General features: G+C 43.9%; 1 protein-coding gene across 2 annotated transcripts in view; it reads right to left on the reverse strand.

The window, feature by feature from the left end:
- AHDC1 (AT-hook DNA binding motif containing 1) overlaps nt 1-12,184 on the reverse strand; it is a 359,984-nt gene that overhangs the window by 143,910 nt on the left and 203,890 nt on the right. The window lies entirely within an intron of this gene.

Below are 12,184 nucleotides of genomic sequence, written 5' to 3' on the forward strand. Positions count from 1 at the left end.
TCTGCAGCCAAGACTGTCTCCTCACCTTTGTGCAGTTCACAAACACACACACACACACAGAGGCGGGAGGGACGAGGGGGCTTATACCTGGATCAGGGACCTGGATCCCTGCCCGAACTTTGAGGCAGCCCATTAAAAAGGAAAAACCCAGAGGGAGATTATGGGGAGAGTCGCAGGGTGCCATTAAAGTCCTCCCTGGCTGAGAAAGGAATTTGCAACACTCCAGGTGTTTGCACAATCCTATTGTTGGACGAAGAAGACATTTAAGACCGGAGACAATTAAACTCCAGGTCATGGGTGGACATCTACAGCTCCAGATCACGCTGCAAACATTCAGCATTAAAACAGTAGCATCTCAGCAGTGTAACGCTGGCCTCTTTTTTTTTTTGAGAACGGCAATGTACTTATGGGCCAACCTGCAGCAAATGAAAATATAATAATAAATATAATATAATAACATTGGTGTCCTTTGAAAAAAGCCTTCCATGCCAACTCTAGAAAAAGTGCAGAGAAGAGCAACAAAGATGATTAGGGGACTGGAGGCTAAAACATAGGAAGAACGGTTGCAGGAATTGGGCATGGCTAGTTTGATGAAAAGAAGGACCAGGGGAGTCATGATAGCAGCCTTCCAGTATCTCATGGGTTGCTACAAAGAAGAAGGAGTCAAGCTATTCTCCAAAGCCCCTTGAAGGAAGGACGAAAAGCTATGAGTGGGAACTAAACAAGGAGAGAAGCAACTTAGAACTAAGGAGAAATTTCCTGACAGTTAGAACAATTAATCAGTGGAACAGCTTGCCTCCAGAAGTTGTGAATGCTCCAACACTGAAAGTTTTTAAAATTGATTTTTAATTTCAAGACCAAACAAAAACACAGACAAAACACACAACAACAAAAGGAGCCAAGACTGCTCCATTCTTCTCAGAAGTCTCGAAGAATCTTACAAATCATGTTAAAAAAGAGAAAAAGGTAACTGGAGAAAAAAATATGAACTATATGTATTGCTACTATTTACAGAATTTACATAATTTTATACCCTCTGAAATAAAATATACTGTTGCGTAAGTATTCTTTTCTTCAACCAATCATAAAACCTATACCAAGTTTTAAAGAAGATGTTGGATAACCATCTGTCTGAAGTAGTGTAGGGTTTCCTGCCTAAGCAGGGGGTTGGACTAGAAGACCTCCAAGGTCCCTTCCAACTCTGTTGTTGTTATTATTATTACAACTTCAATAGTTCTTAGAACTAGGCAGCCCCTTGGTGTCCTTGGTGCCGTGCTCCTTCCCCCCTCCCCAATCGCCACTTTTATTTTTTACTGTGAAAAAGAAAGGAGCTATTATCTAATGAATTGAAGTACATTGTCCTGACTTCCAATTAATTAAAATCAAATTAAATTACAATGCTGTAGCGTCAATCACTACTCGACCTAGACTTGCCCACGTCTTGAACTGGAGGCCTGGCCGGGCTGATTAAAGGTCAAGGGCGATCTTAAGACATGAAAAAAATGCCAGGCATCCTTGGCCAAAGACCTTGTGGTTGAAAAACCGAAGAAGGTGGACTTGATTTCAGGAGTGGGTTCCACTTGTCTTCCCACTCTCCTTCGCATTGTGATGGAAGTACAGTGGAACCCCGACATAAGAGCTGCTCTACTTACGAGCAACTCGAGATAAGAGCTGGGAGGGGAGAGATATTTTTGTTCTACTTACAAGCCCAAATTCGAGATACGAGCGCCAAGGAGCTGTCTCCTGAAGCCGAACGCTAACTTCCGCGTTCGGCTTCAGGAGACAGCTGCGAAGCGGCGCGCGTGTTTTAAAAGGTTGCAGCCGGCCTGGGGGGCTCGGGGGGTGCTTGCAGCCGGCCTGGGGGGCTCGGGGGGTGCTTGCAGCCGGCCTGGGGGGCTTGCCAGCACCCCCCCGAGCCCCCCAGGCCGGCTGCAACCTTTTAAAACACGCGCGCGGCTTCGCAGCTGTCTCCTGAAGCTGAACGCGGAAGTTAGCTCTTTTTCTTTCTCTCTTTTACCTTCCCTTCCTCTATTTCTTCTTTTCTTTCTCCTTCCCACCTTCTTCCCTCCCTCTCTCCCTTCACTCATTCCTCTCTTACTCTCCCCTTTCATAAGTTTCCTTGCTTCCTTCCTCTGTTCCTGTCCCTTCCCTCTTTCCTTCCTTCCTTCCCACCCTCCGTCCATTCATTCACCCATTCCTCTCTTGATCGCTTAAAGCCGGTCCCTAGTGCAAAAAGGGTTGGGGACCTCTGTCCTACAGGATTGGGTGGCAGAGAAGTTGAACATATGTAAATTTAAAAGTTTAAGAAAGTTTACAAGTTAAGTGAAAGAAACTTCATTATTCATTTATATGTACATGTACATTTCTTCATTAAAAACTTGTCTTTCTGCATAATTTAGACTAACTTTGTGAGTTTTTTGAGGGCTGGAACCAATTAAAATTATTTACATTAATTCCTATGGGGAAAAGTCGTTCGAGATAAGAGCTGCTCGACTTAAGAGCCCAGGTCCGGAACGAATTAAACTCGTATCTCGAGGTACCACTGTACATGTTTTGTGCATGGAAGTGCATGTTTCACTCACTTGTGTGCCCCCCTGTCATGTCACACGAATGACCTTCTGCGCATGCGCAGAAGCCTCTGAATTAAATTGAATTGAATTTATTTGATTTATATAAAATGAAAGAAATAGTAAAATTGAACGGGTCCAAAGACGGGCTACAAGAATGGTGGAAGGTCTTAAGCATAAAACGTATCAGGAAAGACTGAATGAACTCAATCTGAATAGTCTGGAGGACAGAAGGAAAAGAGGGGGGACATGATCGAAACATTTAAATATATTAAAGGGTTAAATAAGGTCCAGGAGGGAAGTGTTTTTAATAGGAAAGTGAACACAAGAACAAGGGGACACAATCTGAAGTTAGTTGGGGGAAAGATCAAAAGCAACGTGAGGAAATATTATTTCACTGAAAGAGTAGTAGATCCTTGGAACAAACTTCCAGCAGACGTGGTTGGTAAATCCAGTCACTGAATTTAAACATGCCTGGGATAAACATATATGCATCCTAAGATAAAATACAGGGAATAGTATAAGGGCAGACTAGATGGACCATGAGGTCTTTTTCTGCCGTCAATCTTCTATGTTTCTATGTTTCTATATGCACCCTTCCCCAATGGACTCAGTGCAAAGATAAAAAAACATTATACCATCAATAAAACCCCATGAATTCAAACATTCAACCATCATTTTTAGATTTAGATTTAGATTTAATTGGATTTGTATGCCGCCCATCTCCGAGGACTCGGGGCGGCTCACAGCATGTACAAAACCCAGAAAAACCGTAATAAACAATCCAATTAATAATGCATTAAAACAATCCTTAAAATTCTAATTTAAAAAGCTATCATTACAATTCATTCCACAATCATACTCAAAACATTCATTGGTCAGGGGGAAGATCTGATTCATCATAAAACCTTTGTACAAACATTCATCATAAAACGTTAATCAATCTTTCATTGATATTGTTACTCATTGAAGATATATGTGTTGTTATCTATGTATGTTTTTATGATGGAAAAAAAATAAACTTTATTTAAAAACAGCAACAACCACCGCCACCGATTCCCTTAACAACCACGTTCCTAACCTAACCACTGCAATGGGTCACTTAACAACGGTGGCGAGAAAGGTTGTAAAACGGCACAAAACTCACTGACCAACTAGCTTCCTTAGCCATGGAAATTTTGGGGCTTCATTGGGGTTGTAAGTTGAGGACTAGCTGCATTAAGGTTTTTCATTGCATTTTCAAGAGACAGGTTAGAGAGTTGGCAATTTGACAGAAAGAGGAAGCGGGATTAAAAACAAGTTTGCAGCTGCGAGAGCAATCATGGGCTTCCCAAGGCATGCCCATATTACACCAACACTCCGTAGTTTGCATTGGTTGCCGATCAATTTCCGGTCACAATTCAAAGTGTTGGTTATGACCTATAAAGCCCTTCATGGCATCGGACCAGAATATCTCCGGGACCACTTTCTGCCGCACGAATCCCAGCGACCAGTTAGGTCCCACAGAGTTGGCCTTTTCCAGGTCCTGTCGACTAAACAATGTCGTTTGGTGGGTCCCAGGCGAAGAGCCTTCTCTGTGGCGGCCCCGGCCCTCTGGAACCAGCTCCCCCCTGAGATTAGAACTGCCCCCACCCTCCTTGCCTTTCGTAAACTCCTTAAAACCCACCTCTGTCGTCAGGCATGGGGGAACTGAGGCACCTCCCCCAGGCCTATACTGCTTATGTATGGTATGTTGTGTGTATGTTTTTTAAATTATGGGTTTTTAGCTTCTTAATGATTGGATTTGTATTATATATTGTTTTCTGTTGCTGTGAGCCACCCCGAGTCTGTGGAGAGGGGTGGCATACAAATTAAATAAATGAACGAATGAATGAATGAATGAATAAATAAGTAAATGAATAAATAAATAAATAAATAAAGTTAAGAGCTACTGCTTGATGCAGTAAAGTTTTGTTCAATGTAAGCTGCCCTCGACATGATTCGGAAAGTAAACAAACTTATACTAGGCTGGTATTTTTGTTTGGCTTTCTGATAAGCCATATCTGAAATAGAGCTAGGACTGTCCCCATCCCAGGAGACCGAAAAAGTAACAAAAAGGGCCCTGAAGGAAAAGGGAGAAGAAAAGAACTGGGCAGGCCATGGAAACTAGAGATTAAGGTGAGTGTGGAGGAGTAGCAAGGAAGGACTTAATTAAAGAAATCGGAGTGGGAGTTGGGAAATAGCATAGTTCAAAGGCAGGGAGGAGAGGAAGCCCAGCTTTCCACCAACAAGCACAGCTTGGCTGAGTTCAACCGTTCTATTTTCTCCAAGTCAGGGAAATGTGCAGGCACCAATTTTTTTTGATCTGTCCTTTCCAGCTGTGCAAGATCTTCGCTCCCATAATTCCGGAGCAGGGCGGTCAATTTTGATTCACCTTCATGCTATAAAAGCTCGTCAAAATGCAGGAGACACCGGCCTGGTTTCCTTTTCATTTCAAACCTGGATTCAGCCATCCTTAAGACCCAAACCACGTTTGGCTCAGTTTGCACGCGTGAGGCCATAAGCCAGGAGTTGCTAACCAAACCAGGAACAACAAAGCATATTATGATTTAGGGCAGAATTCTCCAGAAACTCTGGGAATTTCTTTTCTTTCTTTCTTTCTTTCTTTCTTTCTTTCTTTCTTTCTTCCTTTCCTTCCTTCCTTTCCTTCGTTCTTTCTTCTTTCTTTCTTTCTTTCCTTCCTTTCTTCTTTCTTTCCTTTCTTTCTTCCTTTCTTTCCTTCCCTTCTTTATTCTTTCTTTCCTTCCTTCCTTCCTTCCTTTCTTCCTTCCTTTCCTTCCTTTCCTTCTTTCTTTCCTCTTTCTTCTTTCTTTCTTTCTTTCCTTCCTTTATTCTTTCTTTCCTTCCTTCCTTCCTTTCCTTCCTTCCTTTATTCTTCCTTTCTTTCCTTTCTTTCCTTTCTTTCCTTTCTTTCCTTTCTTTCCTTTCTTTCCTTTCTTTCCTTTCTTTCCTTTCTTTCCTTTCTTTCCTTCTTCCTTCCTTCCTTCCCTTCTTTCTTTCCTCTTTCTTCTTTCTTTCTTTCTTTCCTTTCTTTCTTTCTTTCCTTTATTCTTTCTTTCTTTCTTTCCTGGCCGGAGGGGTGAAAAGGGGGGTGCCCTTGGGGCCCACTTACGTCATTTCTGGTTCCCGGTCATGGGGGTGAGCCCTCCCACACACAACTGGGGCGTGGCTTACACAGCTGGGTGCAGGCTGGTCACGCCTCACCCTGCCCAGGCACGAAGTTACACCCATTAGTTGCCCAAGTGTGTTAGCAATCCCTTGCAGGTCTCTCTGTAAATATTTTAATAAAGTGACCCCCTTTATTACCTAGCTGGTGTCCGAGTGTTTATTTCGCATCCAATGCAAATGACTAGCACATACAGTATATGTAAGAGGAATCTTTACCTTTATCAAGCTCAAGAATAAGTGCTGGGCTGCTAAAAGTGAAACCGGAGGGCCTTTTGTTACGAAGAACTAACTTTAGATGGAGAAGGCGAAGCTGGCTGGCTCCTTTTGCTTCTCTCCATAAAAGGTCTCTCGAGCACCAGCCCTTACGTCCTCCCGCCTCCCCATCCCGTTCTGCAGGTGGCTAGAAACAGAAGGGAAATGGAACTTATCCAAGTAAGTGACATTCAAACGCAGGCTGGATTCTCACTAGCTCACCAGCCGAGCTAAAGGTGAGGCATGAACATAGCTCAGGAAAGGGGGGAAAGAGAGAACCACTTAACATGTCCAGGAGCTATTAAATCAAGGAGTGGGAGGGCCCTGGAAGCTCTGGGCAGGATGGAGCTGTTCCACTTCCATTGTGCGGTTGCTCTCCCTTAACGTTAAGAAAAGTAGATCGGGAGGCTCCGAATGGAATGCGCCAGCCATTTCTTCCAGACAGACGAGATAATGGGTCTGTTAACAACGGACCCCGCACACCCATCCACACCAAGGCGATAATGTGAGTGGAGGTGGTGATTAAGCAAATAAAAATAATGGGAGAAGCCTCCCCCCCTTTCCTGAAATACAAATCTCTGACTGAGCCCGGCCACTGTGGCTCACAAATCATGTTTTATGGCTTAATATATAATGCAACCCCAGGTGACTGTTAAAAAGAGTCCACCAGCTAGCCATACCCACTGGGACTTGAACCTGCAACCTTTGCCTTGTAAGGCAGAGAATTATCCTCTAGGCTACTGTATCCAATCCCTTCAGCTTTGCACCAGGGAAGGGTTACATATTTTTGTGTCGAATCACCCTGGTGTATTGAAGGAACATCACAGCTCCTTATTTGCCTCTCCGCCCAACCCAGGGCCATTTCCAAGGCAGTTAATTGTATTGATACACATATGGCATATATACATAGAATTAAATAGTATACAGTATTCAGCAATAGCAAATAGATAGGGAAATTGTATCTCTTTGAGGCGAGGACCCTAACCCTAACCCTTGACATGAGTGATGTCAAACTGGCCACATTTAAGCCAGTCACATGACCTTTAAGCCATCCCTGGTCACGTGGTCGTCAAGTCACTCCCACCTGATCCCAAGGCCGGCAAACCACACCCACAAAATAAGCCACACCCACAGCGTGGTAGTAAAAAACAATTGTAGCCCTTCACTGCACCCACCCCTGGTGTGAGCAGAGACCTCGGAAGCAAAATCGGAATTTGACAAAAGGGGTCCTTTCCCCCTCTTCACTCCGATCAATGCCGAAGGGACATTTGGGGGGACGGCCGTCTTGGTGATACAACAAAATCGCTGGTCTTGTGCTTTCATGGCCAAACTCACATCGTTACAACAATCTATCGCTACCTTCTGATCAAGCTCCTCCTTTGAAAGTAACTTCAGGTCTAAAAATAGTCAGCTTGGCTCACACTTAAGCATTTATTCCCCCTTAATTAGAAATTTTGGTTGTGGTTTTAAGAAAAAAAGGATCCCTTCAGGCAGTGCTTCCCAACCTTGGCAACTTGAAGATATTTGGACTTCAACTCCCAGAATTCCCCAGCCAGTGATAAGGGCATGAGTGACTGTGAGCAATGACTCCCGGTCCAGATATGGCCGCAACTGGGACAACCTGGGCAAACGCCCCCCTCGCCACAGCCGAGAGATGATGTTCTAAAGTCAGCTGTGGTTCGAGGAGGACGCCCAAGTTGCGGACCCTCTCTGAGGGGGTCAATAATCCCCCCTCCAGGGGGATGGATGGACAGATGGAATTGTCCTTGGGAGGCAAAACCCACAGCCACTCCGTCTTGGCAGGGTTGAGTTTGAGCCTGTTGACACCCATCCAGACCCCAACAGCCTCCAGGCATGGGCACATCACTTCCACTGCTTCGCCGACTGGACACGGTAGGGTGTGGTTATGCGCACATGTGCGATCGTACCCATGCAGGGGCTTTTGGCACCTGTGGGAAGAAAGATTGGCTACTACTGCACTATATTTGGTGCTAATCTGCTAATCTATTTTTTCAGAATCTGTCATCTTCTTTGCAGCTACTTAATGTTGTTGGCTACTTGCATCTCTCTCTCTCTTTCTTTCTCTCTCTTTCTCTCTCTTTCTCTTTTCTCCCCCCTCTCTCTTTCTCTCTTTCATTCTCTCTCTTTCTCTTTTCTCCCTGTCTCTTTCTTTCTCTCTTTCATTCTCTCTCTCTCTCTTTCTCTCTCTCTCTCTATCTTTCATTCTCTCTCTTTCTCTTTCTCTCTCTTTCTCTTTCTTTCTCTCTCTCTTTTCTCTCTCTCTTTCTCTCTCTCTCTCTCTTTCATTCTCTCTTTCTCTTTCTCTCTCTTTCTTTCTTTCTCTCTCTCTTTTCTCTCTCTCTCTCTCTCTCTCTTTGTGTGTGAATATTGATATTTTCTTGTAGGATACTTGAGTGGCACAAAGACAGAAAAGGAAGAAGGAGAGAGGAATCTTGATAAGTGGTATTGAGATAAGAACACCACTTAACTTCTGCATTATTCATTAAATACAGTTTTGATTTCACCCCCCCCCCCCTTTACTTGGGCTTTTGATTCGGGGGTGGGGGGGAGAAGCTGTTAATACAGTTACATTATAATTGCTGGCTCATGGCTGAAAAACACGAGGAAGACAGTGCTATCTGCCAGGATTTTATCTCCCACAAAATTAACAATTTTGCTATTTCAATATTCAGGTGCTCTCGTCTCTATTCTCTTTCGAGTATTGTACATTATGGGCATTACCTGGTAAAACTGCAGAAAAAACAATGGCTGCCAACCTGCCTTCCATTGAGGACCTGTAGACTGCATGAGTTAAAAAGAGGGCGGTGAAAATATTTACTGACCCCTCACATCCTGGACATGAACAGTTTCAACTCCTACGTCACTACAGAGCACTGCACACCAAGACAACTAGACACAAGAACATTTTTCCCCAAACGCCATCACTCTGCTAAACAAATAATTCCCTCAACACTGTCAAACTATTGACTAAGCCTGCACTACTATTACTACTAGTTTTTTCTCATCATTCCTATCACCCATTTCCTCCCACTTATGACTGTAACTTATTGCTTGTATCCTTAAGATTTTTATTAATGGCACCAGACCACATTATCTCCGGGACCGCCTTCTGCCGCATGAATCCCAGCGACCAGTTAGGTCCCACAGAGTGGGCCTTCTCCGGATCCCGTCAACTAAACAATGTCGTTTGGCGGGACCCAGGGGAAGAGCCTTCTCTGTGGCGGCCCCGGCCCTTTGGAACCAACTCCCCCCAGAGATTAGAATAGCCCCCACCCTCATTATCTTTCATAAGCTCCTTAAAACCCACCTCTACCGTCAGGCATGGGGGAACTGAGATATTCTTTTCCCCTAGGCTTCTACAATTTATGCATGGTATGTTTGTATGTATGATTCGTTTTATAAATAAGGGTTTTTAGCTATTGGATTGTCACATGTTGTTTTTACCACTGTTGTTAGCCGCCCTGAGTCTATGGAGAGGGGCGGCATACAAATCCAATTAATAATAATAATAATAATAATAATAATAATAATAATAATAATATTGTTTGTTTTCTGATTGCTTATTTGACCCCTATGGCAATCATTAAGTGTTGTAGCACATGATTCTTGACAAATCTATCTTTTTCTTTTATGTACACTGAGACCATCTGCACCAAGACAAATTCCTTGTGTGTCCAATCACACTTGGCCAAGAAAGAATTCTATTCTATTCTATTTCATCTATAAAACTAGAATATATTTACTATTTTTGTTTTTTCTTCACACATCGCATGCACATACCCAAGCTGGAATTATTTCTAGAACCAATAGCTTTGGAATTATATGCTGTTAGCCCGCCCTGAGTCCTCGGAGAAGGGCAGCATACAAATCTAATTACTAAATAAAATAAATAAAGGGTTTCTTTCTGTAATCTTGGCAAGAAACAAGTTAAAAACTATGAATCAATCCATTTTCAACTGAACCATAGCCAAAAACAACTGCCCAACCTTCAAGAAAAAAAGTCACAGAGTTAGAAGGGATGTGAGAGGTCCTCTAGGCCAGTGTTTCCCAACCTTGGCGACTTGAAGATATTTGGACTTCAACTCCCAGAATTCCCCAGCCAGCTATTGCACAAGACCGCATTAAAGGTGCCAGGTTTGAAGACACCTGATCTGGACAAAGGATGCCGGGAAAGGCGACGAAAGAAAAGGCGACAATTTATTTATTTATTTATTTATTTATTTATTTAGATTTGTATGCCGCCCCTCTCCGCAGACAATGTCGACTAAGGAGAAGAACCGATCCCAAAGTCCATTTTGATGCAACGCAGCTGAGAAAAGGGGCTTTTTGAGGGCGAGGGAGGTCACCCCACCCTCCATCCCAAACTCAAAAAGCTTCTCCTGCATCCGTCAACAGACAGCGGATGAGTGATCAAGCCAGGCCACAAGAGCCACAGAAAACAACAGTCTGACCTTGAGGCTGAAACCATTTTCAGGTCCAGGAAGGAGAGAAGAGGGGGGTGGGGGTGAAAGAGGAGAGGGAAGAAACTTAGACAAGGAAGAGCTGGCTGAAGTGATGAAATATGAAAACAAAAGGAACGGGGAAGACTCTACATGGGGCTACCGCTGAAAAGTGTTCGGAAACTTCAGATCGTGCAGAATGCAGCTGCGAGAGCAATCATGGGCTTTTCTAAGTATGGCCATGTCACACCAACACTCCGCAGTCTGCATTGGTTGCCGATCAGTTTCCGGTCACAATTCAAAGTGTTGGTTATGACCTATAAAGCCTTTCATGGCACCAGACCAGATTATCTCAGGGACTGCCTTCTGCTGCACGAATCCCAGCGACCAGTTAGGTCCCACAGAGTTGGCCTTCTCCGGGTCCCGTCAACTAAACAATGTCGTTTGGCGGGACCCAGGGGAAGAGCCTTCTCTGTGGCGGCCCCGACACTCTGGAACCAACTCCCCCCAGAGATCAGAACTGCCCCCACCCTTCTCGCTTTTCGTAAGCTCCTTAAAACCCACCTCTGTCATCAGGCATGAGGGAACTGAGATAACTTCCCCAGGCCTATATTGTTTATGTATGGTGTGTTGTGTGCATGTTTTTTAAATTATGGCTTTTTAGTTTTTATTAGATTTGTACTATATATTGTATTTCTATTGCTGTTGTGAGCCGCCCCGAGTCTGCGGAGAGGGGCGGCATACAAATTTAATAAATAACAATAATAAATAATAATAATAAGACAACAGGGCAAGCAGTCTTCGCTGATTCCAAGGTCTAGATCAGTGATGGCAAAGCCTTTTTTCCTCGGGTGCCAAAAAGAGCATTGGTGCATACACCCACACCCATAATTCAATGACCGGGGATGGCAAAAACAGCTTCCCCACTCCCCGGAGGCCCTCTGGAGGCCAGGAATGGCCTGTTTCCCAACTTCTGGTGGTCCCAGTAGGCTCGTGTTTCGCCCTCCCCAAGCTCCAAAGGCTTCCCTGGAGCTATGGAAGGGTAAAAACGCCCTCCCCCATCTCTGGAAGCCAAAAACACCTTCCCAGAGCCTCTGTCCGAGCCACAAATCAGCTGACCAGCACACACATGCATGTTGGAGCTGAGCTAGAGCAACAGCTCGGGTACCAGCAGATATGACTCTGAATGCCACCTATGCCATAGGTTCACCATCACTGGTCCAGATTCAATCATTCAAACAAACCATGTTTGCAAACGAAGGCTGCGAAACCCAAAGTGTGCCCTCTCTGTGCCAAGCTTTCTCCCCTCCAAGCCAGACAGGCACAGGCAAACATCCAGGCATATTTATTATTATTAGTTATTATTATTTATTTGATTTGATTTTAATGCCACCTAATGCTGAAGGACTCAGGGCGGCTTACAACAATAATAAAAATACAATATAAATAGATACAAAGCGATAAAAAGAGATCGAACCTTACCTAAACCTAAAACATTATCTAAAACCAAAACCCCATTAAAAAGTTATTTAAAAAAGGGCAGTCGCAGTCATACACATGCACACCATTCATAGAGTTGGCCATCGAAGATGTAAATGAACTCCATGAACTCAATCTGTATAGTCTGGAGGACAGAAGGAAAAGGAGGGACGTGATCGAAATATTTAAATAGGTTAAAGGGTTAAATAAGGTCCAGGA

This window comes from Erythrolamprus reginae, chromosome 11 (assembly GCF_031021105.1).
Source record: "Erythrolamprus reginae isolate rEryReg1 chromosome 11, rEryReg1.hap1, whole genome shotgun sequence".
Lineage (NCBI taxonomy): Eukaryota > Metazoa > Chordata > Lepidosauria > Squamata > Dipsadidae > Erythrolamprus > Erythrolamprus reginae.